General features: G+C 38.6%; 1 pseudogene; it reads left to right on the top strand.

Annotated features, from left to right (window-relative positions):
• The window catches only part of LOC140602866 (malate dehydrogenase, mitochondrial-like), a 282291-nt pseudogene that overhangs the window by 181697 nt on the left and 78096 nt on the right, over window positions 1-22498 (top strand).

Below are 22498 nucleotides of genomic sequence, written 5' to 3'. Positions count from 1 at the left end.
GTAGGCTTTATGCCCAGCTTGGAGCCCAATGGAGGGCTTGAACTCATGATGCTGAGATCAAAACCTGAGCTGAGATAAAGGGTCAGACACTTAACTGACTGAGCCACCAAGGCAACCCCCACCTTCCTGAATCTATAATAAACATGTATAATTTTTATAATAAGAATAAATATTTGTGATGGAACACTATGTTATAACTGGCATAACAAGCTTTTAGTATTTGATCCAGAGATTCTCTCTTCCAGAGACAACTGCAAGATAGATGTGCTCTGAGTATAACTTCAGCTTCTAGGAGAAATCATTATAAGGAGATGCAATTTCAACTCCAGTAGGAGAGTGGGAAGGGCAGGGTATGGTTATGGACCCTTTTCCTAATTTGAAAATGACATTTGTGAGGGAGTCCTGTGTAGATGTAGAGAAGAATTATGGAGCTGTCATTCTTGTCCAGCAGCTGCTTCTGACTCTGAAAGCAATTTAGGGGAGAGCCAAGTGGAATGGAGCCTTACCCTTTTAATTAGCCCCAGGAGCCAGGTAAGGTAAATATTTGTGGCTAAAACTGCATGAATCCATGGAAGTTGGGATTTCAGCCTAGAAGCATTGTGCTGCCAAGTTGCTATGAGACCCAGACAGCTGGGGCTATGTTCTGCCTCAGAAAGGGCTTCTGAGTTTAAAAGAAGGAGGAAGAATAACAGAGTGGTGGTTTTAAGGTCTCCATATTTATCAGAATGACGAGGGTATATCTATCTATGCCTTGTGCTAAGTTGCAAATTGTAGCTATTTTAATTTTATCTCAATATTTATTTCTATTTTACTCCAAGTGTAGATATATTTAACTTACTGCATTTATTAACTCATTATCTGGTTTCCAGTGACATTAAATACTAATCAGATCTTTGCATTGCCTTGCTTAAAACTTTTCAATGCCTTTCCATTTCTCTTAGGAGAAAATCCTGACTCCTATAGCGTCATATGCAAGGTGACTGAAATTTATAATCCAACCTGAGATTGCTTTTAACATTTACGGTGGGAAACAGGTGTTTCCTTGGTGTTTCTAGGACTTTCCTAGAAAAACCAAGATGTATCCATGAAGCTCTGTTGGATGTTGCTCTTAGCTTCATCTTTTACTATCCCCATTTGCTCACTTGGCACCAGGTATGCTGGCCTTCCTTCTGTTGCTTCGAGAAGTTATGTTGGGGCTTTTGCTGTCCCCTGGATCATGCTTATGTCTGCTTTATTTCTCTTTGGGGTCCTAGGTGTCAGCTTTTTGGAGAAACCTTCCCTGACCACCCAGTATACAGTGGTCTCCCCAGTTATTCTGTGTTTCATCTCTCGGCACATTTCAATCATCATACCTAATGAACAATGACAAACACGATCCTGATCTCTAAGGATCTTGTTTATGTATTTGTTTTCTGTATCAGCTACCAGAATGAGGCTAGGAACTTGTCTGTCCTCACTGGCCTGACACATGGTAGGGGCTCAATAAACACATGGAAAATGAATGAATGATCTTTAAATTGGACTAAGTGACCCACGGATGCCTGTTGCCTTGATTCTCATCATGTGAATAAGGTCCATTGTCAGTAGAAGAAAATGCAGTGAAACAGAGAAAAGCAGAGGGGAGAAAGAAAGACAAGGGTGTGGGCTGATGCTGGATGCGTCCTTGGTTACAGGCCCTACAGATATACAGTTTATCCTTTACTTCTTCCTTAATGGAGTGAGATTCAGATATATTGTAAATAACCTTTCCTCCTCTTGCTTAACCTTATGTAATTACCATTGGGATCGAGACTCCATTTTTGCAACCTAAGACTTCTAGCAAAACTTAATTAACCTATTTCCTTTGGGATATATATTTCCATTTTTTAAAAAGGAAAACATTGAGGCAAAATCTGGGCCCTGAGCCACACTGACCTCTGCTTCCACTGTCACATCTCCTTCTCTAACTCTTACCATTTTGCTGCCCTTCATAAGGATCCTTCTGATTATATTGGGCCCACCTGGATAACTGGGATAAACTCCCCATCTCAAGATCCTTAAGTTAGTTATATCTTCAAAGTCCCTTATTCCATTAAGGTAACATATTCATGCATTTCAGGGACTGGGACATGGGCATCTTTAGCAGGCCATTCTTCTGTCTACCGTGAGAGGCATGCCCTTATTGCCTATTTCTTCCTTTGGTAGCTGGAATGTAGGTATAACAGATGGAGTTTAAGCAGCCATCTTGAGCCATGGCTTGGAAGTCATCTGCTAAGGAAAGGAGAGTAGCAATACAGAAGGCTCAGGGTCTCTGACAATTTTGTAAAGCTACCCTACCAGCTCTGAACTGCCAGGCTCCTGACTTCTTTTAGGTTATTTTGAATTTTCTAAACTGACTCACACAATTACATTCTTTTGTGTTTTTTTTTTTTATGTTATTTATTCATGAGAGACACACACAGATAGGCAGAGACACAGGCAGAGGGAGAAGTAGGCTCCATGAAGGAGCCTGATGCAGGACTCGATCCCAGGACCCTGGGGTCATGACCTGAGCTGAAGGCAGATGCTCAACCACTGAGCCACTCAGGTGTCCCACAATTACATTCTTTATGCTCTTCTGCTTTCCCCCTCTTCACTTGGTTTTTATATCCCACCTATTTTTCCATACTCTTAAGTATTTTACAAAAATTTGAGTTTTGATGACAGTACCGTACTCTAATTTTTATTTAAAGATCCTCCAACTATTTGACAATTAGATTGTTTGCAACTTTCTTTCGCTATCATGAATTAAAAGTTCCAGTTTTTTAGTAGAGGATTCTGAGAGGAAATTCATGGCTTTATGTGGATGTCACATCATGGCAAATGCTCATGTTTGACCGTTAAAGATCTAAGTCAGGTACGAGCAGCTTACCCTGATTAAATGAATAGCATCTATAAGAAATTCTTCAACTTCAGATCTCCTGAATTTGAAAATCTAAATAGAGTAAAGTGACAGGCACATCACAAATATAACATTTAAAAAACTACTAAGGTGACAATAACATTGTCCTTTTTATTAAAAAAGAATAAAACTTTTATATATTTGAGTAAACCCTGATTTTATTAAATATTTTACATTGAATTTTTTTGCAAAGAAGATCATAGGGGGGAAATGGGCCCTTTGTACTCTAACTCCCCAGTGGACAAAAATAAATTATATTATTCTGTCAACATCCCCCACAAATAGCACATTAGGCAATCTTTAGTGCTCTATATTGTTTCCCTGAATAGCGGTCATAAAAGAAGCTCAAAGGAACACAAGTATAGGTCAACGATAAGAACTCTTTTGTAATATGCAGTTGCAGGGCATGAGTAACTTTAGTGAAGAGCAAGTCTACAGTGTATTTCTCTGTGGATGGCTTTCCCTTGCCAGTAAAATTTAAGATGTTATTTATTTATCTATTTATCTTACCACTCTCAATTTCCTTACCATTTATTTGTCTTCACTTACTACTTAATATTGTCTATTTATTTGTTTACTAGTTTTGGTTACCACATAAAATGTTAAGTCTATAGGGCAGGGTCCTTCTACCTTATTCACTGGAGTGGCCACAGTGTCCCATCACAAAATACCAGCTGCAAGATGAGGAGGGCCTAGAAATGAGACCAAAGGGATGTGTGTTGACTGTATCCTAGAGGGACTGCAAGGACTTTGTATCCTGAGGCAAAGAGGAATCACAGAAGGATATTAAGTTGGGAGGTGGGGGATGGTGAGTGAGATGATCAGGTTTGGATTTTATTTTATTTTATTTTTAAAATATTTTATTTATTTATTCATGAGAATACACAGAGAGGAGAGAGAGAGAGGCAGAGGGAGAAGCAGGCTCCATCAGGGAGCCCAAGGTGGGACTGGATCCCGGGTGTCCAGGATCACGCCCTGGGCTGAAGGCGGCGCTAAACCGCTGAGCCACCTGGGCTGCCCCAGGTTTGGATTTTAGATAATAAGTCTGGGTTTGGTGTGGAGAAAGGATTTGGGTTGGGGGAACAGTCTGGGGGAAGACAAATGAGGAAGCTTTCGTGACTTGCCAGGTGCATGAAGATGAGACCTCAAACTAGAAAGTCGGTAAAAATGAGAGCAATAATAATAATTACTTTAGCAAAGTTTTCTGCACAGTCACTAAAATCCATTTTCTAGACTACATTTCCCAGGCTCCTTTGTAGTTAGGTGTGGCCTTGTGATTATGTTCTAGCCAATAGAATGTGAGAAGAAATAATGTGTTCTAATTCCAAGTCTGACCCATAGGAATTTCCGATACACACGTCTCTGTGTTCTTTCCTTTTTCTAGCTAATAGGGATGGAGAAGCCATGTATTGGAGATAATTGGGAATCCATTAATGTAGGTCCTTGCAAAGTCATGTAAAGTTGCCCCAACTGACCAAGAACACCTTGGAATGTTACATAAATGAGGAAGAAATATCTATTGTGTTTGAACCAATGAGTGAAAACCATTTTAGCTCTATTTGTTATAGCAGTTAATGTTATCTTAATGAATTTAAGTGCTCGTTTTTGGTTAGGTATCATTCTTTATACTTTATATATGATAACTCATTTAATCTCTACAACAACCCATCAAGTAACATACTGTTATCATCCCCAATTTACAGATGAAGAAACTGAGATACAGAGGAAATATGTAACCTACTAATGTTATAAACTTGGGAAATGAGAAAGCCAAATTTGAGATTCTGGCTCCAACATTTTAAGCAATATCTGATAGTGGAGCTGGATAAGGATTAATAGTGTTTTTTTTTTTAAGAATATATATATATATATATATATATATATATATATATTAAAGATATAGATATCTTTTCTTTTCACTTAAACATTCTGAATAAAAATAGAACCTGGGCGGCTCAGTTGGTTGGGCATCTGCCCTTGGCTCAGGTCATGATCCCAGGATCCTGGAATTGAGCCTCATGTCAAGCTCCCTGCTGAGCCGGGAGCCTGCTTCTCCATCTCCCTCTGCTATTCCACCCCTCCCCATTCCCCCCCCCCACTTGTGCTCGCTTGTGCTTTCTGGCTCTCTCTCTCTAACAAATAAATACATAAATAAAATCTTTTAAAAAACCAAACAAACAAAAAAGCCCAAGAAACATGAAATTTAAAAAATGTTTAATATTCAAGTATAAACATTAATTAAAATTAAAGTCACTAATTATGAAATAATAATACATATTTTTTAAATTTAAAAAGATAAGTTCTCTTTTCATTGTGTTTCCTGGAAACAGACTCTGAACCTGTGATTTCTACAGAGGAAGTTCATTGCGAAGTGCTCCCTGGAAGTGAGGGAAGCAGGCTTGGGAGAAAGAAGTTGAACTACAATTTAGTCACAACAGAAGGCATAGCCCATTCCATGGAAAGCTCCAGAGCTGGGACAACACTTCAGAGTTATTTCCTCATCAAGGCAAGAGATCTGGGCTTTAATGTACTGCTTCAATCAGTCATTGAATGTGGGCTGTTGACTAGGAGAGAATATAAGCTTGAGTGAGACAGCTTCTTTGGACAGGGATTCAACTGTGACCTAGTGCTCCCAGAAGTTGGAGGAATGGGCATGATGGTCTTGAAGGGGCAAGGAGAAGAGGACAAATTGGATGGTGCACCACAATATTCACTATAGAACAACTAAGAATAAATAAGCACTATTTTTGTAAATCATTGAGCTTCAGACTCAAACATAGAGCCCACTATTTCCTGATTGTGCCTGAAACATTAGAGTGCTGTGCTCGCTTCGGCAGCACATATACTAAAACATTAGAGTGCTTATAAGAGGACAAGAGATGAGACTTCAGAGATGAGTTGAACCATCTGGAAGCATAAGTGAATGCCAAGAAACTTGGGTGAGAGGGAAGTCTAGTGGCAGTATGGAGATGGATTGGCACAGAGACCACTCTTGGGCATACCTTTCACGGCTGTTGTAATAGCCCATTGCATGGGGACCAAAGCCTGAATAGGTGCCCCTAAGGTTCTATTTTTATTCAGAATGTTTAAGTGAATCAGTGTCAATGGGATGGAGAAGGGCTGAACTTGCAGGACATTTTAAAGGTAGCTTTCAATGGTTTTAAGTGGCTGAATGTGCAGATAAGGGAAGATTTCAGACAAACCCTGTTTTTGTAGCTTGGGAGGCTGTGAAAGGTGATGCTTGAAGGGAGATTGCAATCATGTTCCCCCTATAGGGCCCATGTGCCCCCTGTGGGTGTCTATGTTCCCCCTGTGGGGTTCATGTTCACCCCATGGTCCATGCTCACCGTGGGGGCCAGTGTGAAATCTTAACTATCTTTTTAATTGACAAAACAAAAATAATTATTACTTACTTTCTCTTTTTCTTCTTTCTTTCATTTTTCTTTCTTCTGAGGAGACTATTGCTTCATTTTGTCTCTTAAAATGAGTTGTTCTTTCCATCTATAATTTTTTTTAACAATCTATTTTAACAAAAATGTCTTTCATCATGCTTCCTCTTTTCAGTTACAAATCTAAGTGTATTTGAACAAAACATTCACTTAAACAAAACAAAATTTTAAATCCCAGACAGGAAATCCATTTTTTTCTTTATTTCTTCATTTTTTGGCAGTTCTGTCTTGGCCCATAATAGATGTTCTGATGATAGTCTTGGAATTGTGGATGGGATGAGAGGTAACATGAAGTGTGCTAGGCTTGGGGACAATGTTGCCTTGTGAGTGACTGGTTGCTGTTACTGTAGATGTACAAGATTGTTTATTAAGGCTGAGTCTGAATGACCATTATGAAACCCCTTGGTATACCCCATGAATGTAACCATTATGCACCTCTAGTTGTTGTGCTATGCTCTTTTTATTTTCTGAAGCAACAGTAATTTTCTGATATATGTAAGATTAAAATCTAGCCTTCTGCAGGCAGCATTTTTGCCAAATAATTAGAAAAGTTTTAACAGTAGAGAAATTTATTTTATTTTATTTTTAGAAAGGGAGGGGGAAGGGGCAGGGGGAGAGGAAGAGAGAGAATCTAAAGCAGGCTCCACACCCAGGGCAGAGACGGATATAGCACGCAATCTCATGACCCCAAGATCATGACCTGAGCTAAAAATCAAGAACCAGATGCTTGACTGACTGAGCCAACCAAGCACTGCAGGAGAAATTTATTTTAAAAAGAAAAAATGTTAGTAATTAAATGAGATCAAGTCAGTGTAGAAGACGTTTATGTTGTATAAACTGGAGGCAGCCAGATCAAATCACTCATTTAACAATATGTATTGTGTAGCTTCTCTGCACCAGGCGCTATGCTAGGTATGCCAAGAATCCAAAGGTAGATGAGACAGATGGTCACATCTCTCACAGAATGTACCTTCTAATCATGAGAATAGAAAATAAAAAATAAGAAGGCTTCTGATGTTTGTAAGTGCTCAGAAGAAAATATCCAATCCTTCTTTCCCATTTCAAGAGGCTGCCCTTGTGAGAAATTGGATCTTTCAGGGACTTAGAAGAGTGATATGTGAACCCAAACTTACTGCTAAAATAGGCAAATTGACAGACTTGGAATTTGTTGCGGGTAAGGAGAATGAGATTTTAAAACTTTGAGTATAAATGTGACAGATGTAATTTAAACTTTCTCCTGGGACAGATGACAGGCATTGTTCATGAAGATGCTGAATATCAACAGTTAACTAGTGAAAACTATCATGAGTGCTCTTTTAGCCAAGTTCCACTTAAGTGACTAATAGGAGGAGTCAGTGCTTTTGATTTCCTTGGTGAAGACGTGACTGGTAGTTCAAACCCACGTCTACCCTTGCCATCTCTTCTTTCCCAAGAGCTGAATTTCATGTGTTCAGAGACTCAGAATTATTCCTGAAGAAGTTTCACTTGTTATTTGAATTATACAATTTACTTTTATATTACAGTAACAATGGAGTCTGAAGAGAGGGCTGGAGAGAGAGAAGTATTAAAATGAAATTTAATTTAAATGGAATGATATTTGAAAAGACTCATTGATGACAAATTAGTTAATGGGAAAAGATTGAGAAAACTTAAAAAATCTACAGTATTTTGCTCATGATTGTTTTTAAGTTCTCACCCACTACAAGGAAAGAAAAATTGGAAGTGAAAAATAAGATCTTACTGGTGTGGTTTAGGTAAAAAAAAAAAAAAAAAAAAAAAAGGAACTTTGGAACCTTTCCAATGAACTCATAGTGAGGAAAGTTGCCAAGACCTTCCACCAGTTCGGTGAATACATTTACATTTATTTAAGTTAAAATACAACATTTACAACAGAAACATATCCTTTCTTCCCCCAACATTTCTCTTTAGCCCATTAATTAACAATTCTGCTTGTGTTGCATACAATTTTCACTGTATTGTGTGTGAAGTACAATGGAGGCTCATGATCCCTCCCCATTCAAAGAATTTAGGAGTGTAGTCCTAACATTATTAGGTAACTTACCTGTCTTCCAATAATTCCTTAACCTGAGCCAAATCTCCTTTCTGTCATTTGCACAGTGAGTGGAAGCAAAGAAAATATTTCCACTTTTTAGCAGCACGTTTCTTTTGAGAATATTGAAGCTCTTTAAGGGATAAATTTCTCATTAAGCAGTCATGCTCATATGGCCCTAGAGAGGTGAACAGAGATATTTCTTATCCTTTCACTGAGGATGTTAGACCCATGCTAAGTAGGTAACAGATGTCTCCGTGCCATCTCTCAGAAGCATTATATTTCTGCTAAGCTCTCTGCCACATTGTGTCCTCTTCTCTATTCTTAGAAATTCCCAGTATTCACAGTCCCAGAGAACTATGAGAGCATTGAAAGAGCACTTGTCTGTGGGCCAGGACACGTGGGCTCAGACCCTGGCTATGCCACTAATTTGTGGGATCTTGGACACTTTAGTCAGCTTTTCTTTGCCTTAGCTCCCGCATCTCTAAAATGAGATTGACAGGATTTATCAAACCAAACAACCAGATTGGGGGAAAATAATGTTTGTCAAAACAAATATGGATTCCATGGCTGTGGATAAGGAAATATTCCCGTTTCCAAATATTGGCTCTCATTTCGTTATAGTGTTTTTGATCATGTGTTAATCTATAGGTTCTGGTTTGCACATTCTTTATTAAGACCAGAAATAGAGGTCCTTCCTTATATGTGTTCCCAATCTTGCCTACCTATACATCTTTACCATCTTCCATTGATGGACTCAGACTCTTCATAAGAAATGTAAGGAAAGAGACAGACTATGGTCAGGATAATAATCTATTGTGCTCTGAGCTCCCAGATACCAGTAAGTGGATGCCATTTTCTAATGGTTTTGATGTTACATTGTATCTGTTCACTCATTCACAGAAGCATTGCTGGTAATGGTTTAAAAAAAAGAAAAAAAAAGAAAAAATTTCTGGCAAGGGGAAGGCTCAAGTAAATGATGGTATTTCTGTGCGATGGAAGGCCATTAATGTAAAGATGTGTGGATGAGTATTTTTGGCATAGAAAGATACTCATAATTAAGTGAGTAGGCAACTCAAATGAGTAATGTACAACACAATTCCATCTTGTTTTTTAAAAAGTTATATGAATAAAAATATTTGGAATGATATTCAGTGGCTATCTTTGGGGTGGTGGGATTACAGAAATAAATTTTCCTTCTTTATTATCTGCATTTTCTAATTTTCTATGATGGATATATGTTGCTATTGGCAAAAGAAAAAATTGATTTAAATCAAATAATATCCCACTGATGCCAAATATACCTATAGAAATGAAGAACAACATTTTGAAAAACCTAAATGCTGTCTGAATAATGAATTCAAGATGAAAAATTTTTCAAAAATAGGAAGGTAAAAGATTGTTTTTTAAAAGGATGGAATCATTTAATGACAATTGTTTAAAATAAACCAAGTATCAATTGCAAATCTTTTCTTCTTACCCGAATTCTACCTTAAACTCTTTGTTTTTTTTTTTTTGTTTTTTTTTTTAAGATTTTATTTATTTATTCGTGAGGGAGAGAGAGAAAGAGAGAAAGAGGCAGAGACACAGGCAGAGGGAGAAGCAGGCTCCATGCAGGGAGCTCGATGTGGGACTCGATCCCGGGTCTTCAGGATCGCGCCCTGGGCTGAAGGCGGCGCTAACCACTGAGCCACCTGGGCTGCCTTTAAACTGTTTTTATTTTATTTTATTTATTTATTTATTTATTTATTTATTTATTTATTTATTTATTTATTTATTTATTTTTTATAATAGTCATACAGAGAGAGAGAGAGAGAGAGGCAGAGACACAGGCAGAGGGAGAAGCAGGCTCCATGCACCGGGAGCCGGACGTGGGACTCGATCCTGCGTCTCCAGGATCGCGCCCTGGGCCAAAGGCAGGCGCTAAACCGCTGCGCCACCCAGGGATCCCATAAACTGTTTTTAAAATGGACTCACCTTATGGTAAATAAACATATTTAAAAACATTTAAATTAATCAATCATTCATAGTGACACAATGTAATTTTTTCCTTTTCTACCAAAATATCACTTTAAAAAAATCACTTTTTGCGTCTCGATGGAGGAGCGAGAAACGGAAGAGGTCGGGCGGGCGGGGGTGGGGGAGAAGCAGCAGGACAGCCACCGTCAGCGTCGCTTTCCTGCCACCGCGTATCGGGGTAAAAAGCTGCCTTTGCCGTGGGTGCAGTTGCAGTCCCGCCTCCTACTTCTTTTGGCCCCGGGGAAGGACGTGTGCGGGGTGGGGAGCGGGAGTTCCTTTACGTGGCGGTGATTAAATGAGGGAGGGACAGAGAGAAGGTGATCTCGAAGAAGAAAGGGGGAGGCCAAAGAATAAAACAAGGGTTTCCCCCACTAAAATGAAAAAAATAAAAAAATAGAAAAAAAAAGAAAATAAATTAAAAATAGAAAAATCACTTTTTAAAACATGGAAATGTCTTTATCTTTCTTATCATATTAAAAAGTGTAAGTTACCAAATGCTTCCTATCTGCCTTTGTGTCAGATACTTGAAATGTTAAATTGATTGGGTAATTTATTTAATCATAGCTGCCTTAAGAGATAAGTATTACTGTGTCCATTTTATAGTTGCTGAAAACTAAAACCCAAAAAGTTAAGTTTATTACCCTACCATAAGTAGCAGAACCACAGGCCTTAAAAAAATATTAATTGAATCCACTCTGCTAGCCATTGTGTACTGTGTGCTGGGAATACACCAATGAATGAGACCTATCCCTCAAAGATATATTTATATTCTAGTTGGATAACATGGACCAAATAATTATAAATGTAATGAATCTTACAGTAGGAAAAATACAGCATGTAGAGGAAGAGTTAATCTGGTCTGCAACATCTGTCCCATATATAAGACATTTAAACTAAGATATGAAGCATGAATAGGAGTTAATGAGACAAAGAGAGGGCATGGAAGAGTATCCGTGGTAGAGGGAACAGTATATGCTAAGTCACTGAGATGACATTTTGCTGCAACAATTTGGCATAACCAATCGTCCACAACTCTGGCTTAAAATAATAAGCATTTACTTCTTTCACGTGGGTCTTATATAACTATGAGCAATATAACTATGAATCAGCCGCAATTTCGCTGGGCTTGGCTGAACTCCAGAATTCAGGTCTTCCTCACGTGTTGCTCCCCTTCTTTTGACCAATAGTTTTCTGGAACATTATCTTTTCATAGTACATAGTGCATGGCAGAAGCACACACAAGCTGATTTAAGACCTCCTGTCATGTTCAGGAACATTTCATTGGCTAAAGCAAGCTCTATGGCCATGCCCAAAATAAATGAGATGGGATAAATATTTTACCCCACAGCGGATGGTACTTCGGAGCCATATAACACGGACTATGCATGAATAATTTAATATAGGAAAGATGTGAAAAATTGTGAATGATGATTTAATCAATCACACCCAGATTTTTAAGGAGCCCATTGCCAGTATGGCAAAAATATAATGAATAAGCTGGAAAATGATACTATGGTTGCTCTTGTCATTGGCTGTGCTTGGGAACTTCTTGTGAAGATTTTTTTCTAGAGAGAGAGGAGGAGGAGGAGGAGAAGAGACATAAGCATATTTAAGCTTACTCCAGAAGAGTAATAAAGTGAACTTTACTTTCTGAACTTTATTTTCTAAGAGTCAACTGACATTGAAGTCTAAATGGTTATCCCACAGAGCTAATACAGTGTTGATTGAATTAAATGTTCATCCTCTGTTATGTACCAAGTATTGGGTCTCTGTGTGACAATGCCACATTCGGAAGCTGTGCCTCAGAGGCAATGAAACCAGTGTTTGAGCCTCTGAGCAAATGGCATTAAATCTGATTGCTACTCATGCTCCTGGAATGGAGGTCAGCTATTTTATACACAGTGAATAAGACAAACCAGTCATAAAACGTGAGGAAACATCTAATTTAAACACTTTATCCCATGAAACACAATCTTCTATTTGGTCAGATCGTTTTGATAATGTTACAAGAATAGTTCAGTTTATTTTTACCCATTGCTGTACAGATACATTCACTTGCTTTACAAGTGCTTAGGTCTAATGCCTGAATGAACAGGTGTGGAGACATGAGTTGGCCGGATATAAACTCATACAGTTCATGTGTTTAACAAGCATAGGAATTTTTTAAAAAATGTTAAAGATTATTTTTATTTATTTATTCATGAGAGACCCAGAGAGAGAGGCAGAGACGCAGGCAGAGGGAGAAGTAGGCCCCCTGCGGGGAGTCCACTTCAGGACTCAATCCCAGGACTCCGGGATCACAACCTTTGCCAAAAACAGAGGCTCAGCCGTTGAGCCACCCAGGCGTCCCTACAAGCATAGGCATTTTTTAAACAGAATTCATTGAACACAGACTGTCACTACATTATTAGCTCTAGTGGTATATTTTGCCATGGAAAACTATATTAGTTTCAGTTGAGGTGATTTTATTTTTCTTCCTGCCGATGAGAAGAGACTAAGCAGAAATCACTGCCTTGATGATGATCCTGTACTGGGGCAAAAATTTTCCCTTAGTTTGTTAAAAGCTCAATTTTAGAATCTTGAGGATTTAAAATAGAATCTCCTATTCTGACAATCCTCATTTCCCATAAAACAAAATTTTCATTAGCTAGTTCACAGTAAATTTTGCTATAAAGTAGGTGCTATTTCAAGGGAAATCAGTTATTCTAACAAATATGATGGATTTGGAGCAACTCCTTTCCCCTCATTTTGCTCATAGATATAGAAGCCTTCTGCTTGGCTACATTTTGCATTTCACTACTAGTTTGCAAAGCAGTGTTTAAGAAAGACAACTACAGTTTTCTGGTTTCCTCTTCTTATATATTTAATTCTTCTTCTTTGATCCCTTTTCATCCTTATGTATATTTTCTTACTGTTTCAGCCTGGCATCCCTTCCCTTCAAAAGGCAGCATAACATGCACATTCCATACCAGCAGCATTGAGAAATGACATTCTCTCACACATTCTCTAAGTAGAAATGCAAGGAATGGGAAGAAAAATACCCTGATTGTCAGGAACAAATGCAGTCCCTTGTTACTTCCTGATGGTTAGTTTTATAAAGGGGCTGTGGGAATCATCTGCTTGTATGTCTGCTGAGATATCATTCCATGCATTTAAGAAGCATTGATTTCCACAGGCGAATCATGGGGCTTGATTACAGAGAGCTAGTAGAGTAGACTCAGGCTTAATTCATGAGTCCTGTTCACAGGTCTGTCATTTTTGTACAATTAAAAGACTGAATCACTTAGTTCTTCCTGCCGAAAATGAAAATAGCCTTATTATTTTTATGACAGCTTTTCAGTGTTTGAATGAATCTAACCAAGTGAAAGTTGTAGCTTCATTGCAGTAGTAAAAATCAACTTGAGTACTTCTCTCTCATTCCCCACTGTTCCATGGAACTGACTTATTTACCTAAGCTGGCCAAATTAACTGACCGCTTTGCCGTTGTAAGGACCCAAATTCTTTTTTTAAACTGATGATCATATAAAATGGGTATAGTAGGTACATATGATCTCTATTTTTATGAAATAATAAAGTGTTAGAGTTGGTAGAGTTAGTAGATGTGTTTCTAGCTAATCATGAACACTTCTTTTCTCAAGTTTAGAAGCTTTGCCTTTTAGTCTGTATATTCCCAATCCTTTATTAGAAATTTCATTTTAGCTTATATATGATACAGATTATAAGACACTTTAAAATCCTTTCTGGATTGAGACCCAATGTAAACCTATAGGCAGATAATATAAAAGATTGATTAAATAACGGACTTATTTGCCATCATATGCACTCAAATTCCTAATAGAATTACAGTCCTAATTGGGACATATGGCTCTTAAACCTTGAAGAAGTTTAAAACCTTCAATAATCAGCTGGCACAGCTTTCTTTAAAAATGATAGGATTATATCAGATTATCTTTTTCAAGATGGTAAAAGATTTAAGTAAAAATTCACTTTGTGTGGGGTGACTGGGTGGCTCAGTCAGTTAAGCATCTGACTGTTGGTCTTGGTTTTGGCTCAGGGCATGATCTCAGGGTCCTGGGATTGAGCCCTGTTGGGGCAGAGGATGGGGGTGGGAGCCAGGCTCCTAGATCAGCAGGGAGTCTTCCTGAAGATTTCTTTCCCTTCCCCTCTGCCCCTTCTCTCTCTCTCTCTCTCTCTCAAACAAATAAAGAAGTCTTTAAAAAAATTCACTTCATGGGGCAGCCTGGGTGGCTCAGCAGTTTAGCACCGCCTTCAGCCCAGGGTGTGATCCTGGACACCCGGGATCCAGTCCCACCTTGGGCTCCCTGCATGGAGCCTGCTTCTCCCTCTGCCTGTGTCTCTGCCTCTCTCTCTCTCTCTGTGTCTCTCATGAATAAATAAATAAAATCTTTAAAAAAAAATTCACTTTGTGTATGACTGAATTAAATCATTTTAAGTCTTCTAATTATGTGATTCCCCCCAAACCCAACAATAGAGTCTTATCTGTAAAATGGGCCAACAATTGTTCTTCCTACCACCTTGGTATGCAACAGGCATGGATGCTGTTGAAACCTGTAATGAACCATGCATGTGATTTTAAAAGAAAATGTAGACATATTCTACATTTAATAACAGTTAGCTGTTAATTGTTTTACACATTGAAGTTTCCAGCCAAAACAAGAGGAGGAGGAAAAAGAAAAGGGAGATCTAAAGATTGGACTAACACATTTAATCAACAAACAAAAACAAAAGACCAGCAAGGATGGTGAATACCTGATCAGTCTTAAAAAATTATTAGTCTTTATCAACTTTAGCAAAGCCATCTAGAAAATGTAATAGAAAATAAATCACACCCAAAAAGAAAGAAAGAAAGAAAGAAAGAAAGAAAGAAAGAAAGAAAGAAAGAAAACAGAAGAAAAGAAAACACAATTCTTACACTGTAAAGTCTGCAGGAAATAACCCAAAAAGACTTGTCTGGGGGAACTGAAAACTCAGTTACACATTGAAAAGAAGAGCAGAATAAATGGAAAGATTTGCCATGTCTTTGATGTGTCAATATATCCGATTCCCTTAAAATTAACCTATAAATTCAATGTCAGAATTATGGCCAGGTTTTTTTTAAGGACTTCAATGTACTTATTCTAATCTTTTACAAGGAAATAAAAGTTCATGATGCCCAAAAAAAAAAAACAAAAGTTCATGATGCCTAAGTCAATCTTGAAAAGGAAGAGCAAAAAGAAGGGACTCACTCTCCCACTGTGGAACTGGTGCAAGAACAGCCAAATAAATGTATGGAAAAGAACAGAAAATCAGAAATGGACTCTATTCTACATGGGAACCTGCTATAGAATAAACATGGCACCATAAAACAACAGAGAAAAGATGAATCACCTAAAACACTTATTGGTAGTGGGGAAATAGTTCATTGTATGAATTAAAAATAGATTGGTGCACTATCTCAAGCATATACAAAGGAGAAATTCAGTGTGAAAGTAAAATTATAAAGCTAATAGAAGGTACTAGAAGTATTAAAGATTCTCAAAATGCAAACCATAAGTAGAAAATGAAATAGACTTGACCGCACTTTATTTTGTTTTTTATTTGACTACATTGACAATTTTTAAAAAGATTTTATTTATTTATGAGAGAGAGAGAGAGAGGCAGAGACACAGTCAGAGGGAGAAGTAGGCTCCCTCTGGGAACCAGACACGAGACTTGATCCCAGGACTCCAGGATCACGCCCTGGGCTGAAGGCAGGCACTAAACCGCTGAGCCACCCAGGGATCCCTACATTTTAAAAATAAAGAATATCTGGGGCACTTGCCTGGCTCAGTTGGTAGAACATGTGACTCTTGATCTCAGGGTTGTGACTTTAAGCTGCAAATGGAGTGTAGAGATTATTTAAAAAATTAAAACTTTAAGAAAGTTTTAAAAAATTAAAAATATCTGTTAAAGGACAGACACAGTAAGCAAAGTTAGTAAAAAGGTGACAGAATGAGAAAAGATTTATAATACCTAAAATTTACAAGAGATAAATATCTAGAATATACCAAGATGCCTCAGTATGTCCCAATTTTTCAGTGAGGATAATAATAATAGAAAGTAAAGTGCTGAGCCCAGATCCTGGCATATACAGTTAATGCTATTTGCTATTAGTGGTTTATCTGTTCTTATCCTCTTGATAAAGCACATTTTGTGTTAAGCTGTGATATATGGATCCTGAATTTCCAGTTTCCGCATAATTTTATATTGCCAGCTTATGGAATTACAGAGAAATGAATGTGCAAATATCTAGCTAGTCTCAATATCCATAAATCCTGTTTGAAAGGTATCCCGGGATAAGCCAATTTTAAACGAAAAGCGGGGAAAATGTTAGTGGCAGTTCCCATGACATGGAGGTAAGCAAAATGCTGTGTACACCACTGTAGCTGTGAAGCCAGATGTCAAGGACACCTGCCAGGTGATGTAGCAAGAAGAGTATGCTTCATGGCTTGAAGTGTGAATCTTGTGACTGTCATATTCCATCCTGTGTGAGGCTGGGGCATGAGAGTGCTGTGTCCAGAGGACGAGGAGACTAGGTGAAGTAGCTCCCCACTCCTTAGCTCTGTCCATGGGTCATTTAATGACTGATGGGTGGGAGAGCAAGTGGGCCAGCTCTTTCCTGCTGGGTTTCCTGGGCCTTCCATACCCAGGGGGCAGGTTGGCTACAAAGAGATGGCTTTGCTCACGGCCAACCTGCTCTCTGAAAGCAGAGCTTTGTCTTTTTCTGCTTTATGACCTCAGCTTCGGGGAAGGCTTTGGCTCCCCAAGTGTGGCCTGAAAACATGGATGATGACGCACAGGGCAGAAAACAGTATGCTGCACTTGGTGGCAGTGACCTGAGCTGGATCCACTGCTTGAGCTTCGGGTGGGGATGGATGAAGCAAGTCAGCCAGGGCCATCCTACTGTTAGGGAAGGAAAGGAAATGAATGACAACTCTGTGCCAGGCACTGTCACACACATCTTTTCCTTTAATTCCCTGTAAACCTGTGAAATGAACCTTGAGGGAAGGATAATTGCCCAGAGTTACCCCACTTGTAAGTGACATGCTAAGATTTGAACCCTAGGTCCGCTTGACTCCAAGACCCACCGGCGATTGTTTTGTTTTCTTTTTCACTCCCCACACTCTATATCTGCAGACTCAAAGTGGATGTGGGGGTGGGATGGATCTACGGCTTAGAGGACTCCAAGTAAGCCCCATGTGTGTCTGATCTTGGCAGGCAGTTCAGTTAAGTGATGGAAGTTAGTTACGTTTCCCAGAGCTGCATCTGAACTTGTGCCCCTGTGGTCAGCTGATTTTAGGCATGGCTTTGATTCCTTAGCAGAAACTGGGTTCCTGTGAAATAATGACATCCTTGAAGTGTTGTGCTTTGTCATTCAGAGAAGCCCACAATTCCAGGGGATACATTATACACTATCGATGGATTCTCCTTCCAGGAAGGAAATCAGGCAAGTCCTCCAAGACAGAAAGAGCTTGCTCTCAAGTGGAATTTCATTTCTCTGTGCTTCTGGGATCTGACAAGTGTTTAAAGAACTGGCTTCATGAGCTGCTAACAGAGACATTTCTTGTCCACACATCTGCAAGTGACTTTTTGTGTATGTGCTTGAGAGATCACAGATATTTTTGTACTAGTGCTACTAGAGATCAGTAGGATTGCCATTGCTACCTGTTCTTGCTCCTGTCTCTATTGACCAATGACAATAGCTAATAATGATAATATTCATGATAGTGATCATCACAAACCATTCACGTGTATTTGCTTTGTGCCAGGCAATGTAATAAGCTTATTTTATTTTCACAACAACTCTCTGAAGTATGTGTTATTTAGGATTGTCTTAACTGCAAATAACAGAAATCCAACCTCAATGGCTTAACCAAATGAGGGATTTATTTTTCTCATGGAATAAGAAGTCTAGCAGCAAGTACTTCAGGGTGGGTATGGGGACCTCACGATGCCATCAAGAACCCAGGGTCCTTCTTTGGGGACTTTCTTCCTCATGTTTACAACATGGCAATTCTCCTTTGTGCATCAAAACCAATTTTGGGGCAGAAAGAAAGGAGAAGGCAAAGGCTAAGTGGCAAAAACTAAAAGGGTGAATGCAAGCTGAATATGCCTCCTCCAACAAGCTTTCTCAGAAACTTCAGCTGGTGCCTCTAGGGGCACCTCGTTGTCCAGAACTGATTTGCACACCCGCCTCTAGCAGTGAGGGAGTCTTGTAACTCAAGAATGTGTAAGTGAGTGCCACAGGAAGGAAGGAAAGAGGTATGGCCAATGGTTACGTATAGCAGTGCCTCACTCATGTAGTTCATATTTGTTGAAAATATAGACAAGGACAATTAAATCAAAGAAGTTAAGTGTTTGTCAGAGGGAGTGACAGGGCCCAGAACTAAATCCAGGTATGCCTGACTCTGAAACCACATTTCTAAAAGCTCTGCTAGAATTTATTCCTGATATTGAGGGGAGGGTATTTGGGCTAAAGAATAAAGGACTTCTGGGGGCTGTCTATGGAACAGTGAGGAAGGTTGATTGTTAGCTTCTTGAGAATAGTGCAAAGAACAACATATGAAAAATATGGAAAGGTACAAGGTAAGGAAATGATTTATAACAATTAGTAATTGTTATGTGGGCTATACAGCAAACTCTATTACCAGAAACATTTGTGTAGAGATTAGGTCACCCATAAGAGGACATCCCTGAACTAACTGGTAGTTTGGGTCCATCTTAAGTTCAAAGTCCTAGCTATAGCAATCAGATAAGAAAAAGAAATAAAAAACATCCAAATTGGTAAGGAAGAAGTAAAAACATTCACTATTTGCAAATGACATTATACTATATATAGAAAACCCTAAAGACTCCACCAAAAAACTACTAGAACTGAAATGAATTCAGTAAAGTCATAGGCTACCAAACCAAGAAACAGACTCTTAACTATAGAGAACAAACTGATGGTTACCAGAAGGGAGGTGGGTTGGGGAATGAGTGAAATAGGTGATGGGGTTAAGGAGTGCACTTGTGAGGAGCACTGGGTGTTGTATGTTAAGTATTGAATCTCTAAATTATAGAACTGAAACTAATATTACACTGTTAACTAAATGGAATTTAAATAAAAACTTACAAAAGATAAACTCCATAGTTGTAGTAATCAAAACATTATGGTACTGGCACAAAATTAGACACAGATCAATAGAACAAAATAGAGAGCCCAGGAATAAGCCAGCAATTAAATGGTCAGTTAATCTTTGATAAAGCAGGAAAGAATATCCAATGGAAAAAAGACAATCTCTTCAACAATGGCATTGGAAAAACTTGACATCTACCTGCAAAAAAATGAAACTGAACCATTTTCTTATACCATACACAAAAATAAACTCAAAATGGATTAAAGGCCTAAATGTGGGATCTGAAACCATAAGAATCCTAGAAGAGAGCCCCAGCAGTAATGTCTCCGACATCAGCCATAGCAGCATTTTTCTACATATGTCTGCTGAGGCAAGGGAAACAAAAGCAAAAATAAACTACTGGTTTATTTTTCACAGCAAAGGAAACTATCAAAACAAAACTAACGAACAACCTATAGAATGGGAGAAGATATTTGTAAATGATATATCCCATAAAGGCTTAGTATCCAAAATATATAAAGAATGGATACAACTCAACACCAAAAAACCCAAATAATCCAACTAAAAATGGGCAGAAGGCATGAACAGACATTTCTCGAAAGAAGACATTCAGATGGCAACAGACTCATAGAGAGATGCTCAATATCACTCATCACAGGGAAATGCAAATCAAAACCACAATGAGATATCACCTCACGCCTATCAGAATGGCTAAAATAAAAGACACAAGGAATTGTTGGCAAGGATATGGAGAAACAGGAACTCTTGTCCACTGTTTTTAGCATATATGCTGCTGAAGTGAGCACAACCCTTATGCACTGTTGGTGGGGTTACATACCGGTGCAGCCACTGTGAAAAATAGTATGGAGGTTCCTCAAAAAATTAAAATAGAATTGTTGTAAGATCTAGCAATTCCACTACTGGTATTTACCCAAAGAATAAAAAAACACTAATTTGAAGGGATCATGCACCCCAATGTTTTTTGCAGCATTATTTACAATAGCCGAATTATAGAAGCAACCCAAATGTCTGTCAATAGATGAATGGATAAGGAAGATGTTTTATGTGTGTGTGTGTGTGTATACACGCACACAGTAGAATATTACTCAGCTATAAAAAAGAATATCTTGCCATTTGCAACAACATGGATCTAGAGATTATAAACTGCGAAGTGAAAAAAGTCAGACAAATAAAAAGACAAATACCATACGATTTCATTCATATGTGGAATTTAGGAAACAAAACAAAAAAGACATAAAAAAACAGGCTCTTAATTACAGAGAACAAATTGATAGTTACAGGAGAGGTAGGTGGGGCAATGGGTGAAACAGGTGAAGTGGATTAAGAGTACACTTATGATGAGCACTGAGTAATGTACAGAATCTTTGAATAACTATATTATATCCTTGAGAGTAATATAACACCATGTTATTTACACTAGAATTAAAGTTTAAAAAAAATCCTAGGTCTAAAAAATAAAAGTGTCTGAGTTAAAATAATCCTGATTAGAGGAAGTATCTAAAGGCTTTTAGATTGAGTGTAGAAGCTTCCTGGTTGGTCAGAGCTAGAATGATGACACAATTAATTTATGGTCCAAATCAGGGCATTTTTTAGAATGAAAGGGTTATTTATTAGTATCTTGTCAGGCCAGGGTTATTGCAGAGTAACTGGAATCTGTGGCTACCCTCGGCATGGGCTTCTGGTGAATAAAAGAACAAGGTGTCTTGGACCTCATGGGCAGTGGCAGCTGGGGGATAGTCAAAAAGGATGGACGCCCCAAGCCAGATTCCTCCACTCCCATAGGCTGGACCTGTTGGGAAAGCTGTTGTGGCTTTTCTTTGAAGGAACTCTTCTTCATCTGTAATGGACTTTGGTAATAGGTGTTAAAATTCAATGGGCAGGGACAATGAGTGATTAGTGAAAACATATTTGACATAGACCCTTGTTCCCTGAATCTCCTCTAGCATAACTCCTTTTTTTTTTTTTTTTTAAATTTATGATAGTCACAGAGAGAGAGAGAGGCAGAGACATAGGCAGAGGGAGAAGCAGGCTCCATACACCGGGAGCCCGATGTGGGATTCGATCCCGGGTCTCCAGGATCGCGCCCTGGGCCAAAGGCAGGCACCAAACCGCTGCGCCACCCAGGGATCCCGCATAACTCCTTTTTTAAGATACCCTGAGCTTGGGTAATGCTATGTTCCTTACTGAGTCATGAACCTGGCCTGTTCTAGATGGAGAAGGAAACTGAATTTCACGTATCCTGAAGCTCTTCCCAGCATTTAAAAACTGCTATTCTGGCTTGCTCAGTGACCTTAGGCAAGTCACAACCTCTCCCTATGCTTTGGCTTTTCCTTTAGTGGAAATAAAATGGAAATAATAGTTACACAAGAGAAAAAAAAATGATTCAAGGTCTTCCAACGAAAGATACCACATGGAACTGAGAGATATTATTTTTATGACAGTTATTAGCTGAGCTGCTTCTTCTCTCATCCCCTCTCATTAGGCTACAGGGCACAGAATAAACATAGGTTTGGCCAGTGACTGGTATTTGATGATGTTGGCACCAGAGATGAAGGAAGGAATTTCTCTCTGGCTTGTGTTTCACTATTAACCTCCTCATGCCTGGGTCTCAATGTCTACTGGTATAGAAACTGGAGACCGGCAGGAATCTTAGCTAGTGCTTTCATAGAAGAAGCAGCCTATTCAGGAAAGCCTTAAATAATGACACTACTAAAATATTGTCTTTATTCCTTCCTTAATTCCTTTAATCAAGAAACATTGATTGAATGGCTCTGTGTACCAGGTTCTGTTTGCCAAGCCTATAGCCAGATGCATGACAAACATTAAACTTTCTGATGTTTATTGAATCAAGGAATTTGTCAGAGATGTAAGGTTTAGAAAA

The sequence above is a fragment of the Canis lupus genome, chromosome 13 (assembly GCF_048164855.1).
Source record: "Canis lupus baileyi chromosome 13, mCanLup2.hap1, whole genome shotgun sequence".
Taxonomy (NCBI): Eukaryota; Metazoa; Chordata; class Mammalia; order Carnivora; family Canidae; genus Canis; species Canis lupus.
The sequence above is the reverse complement of the archived record's forward strand: the minus strand, read 5'-3'. Positions and strand labels throughout refer to the sequence as shown.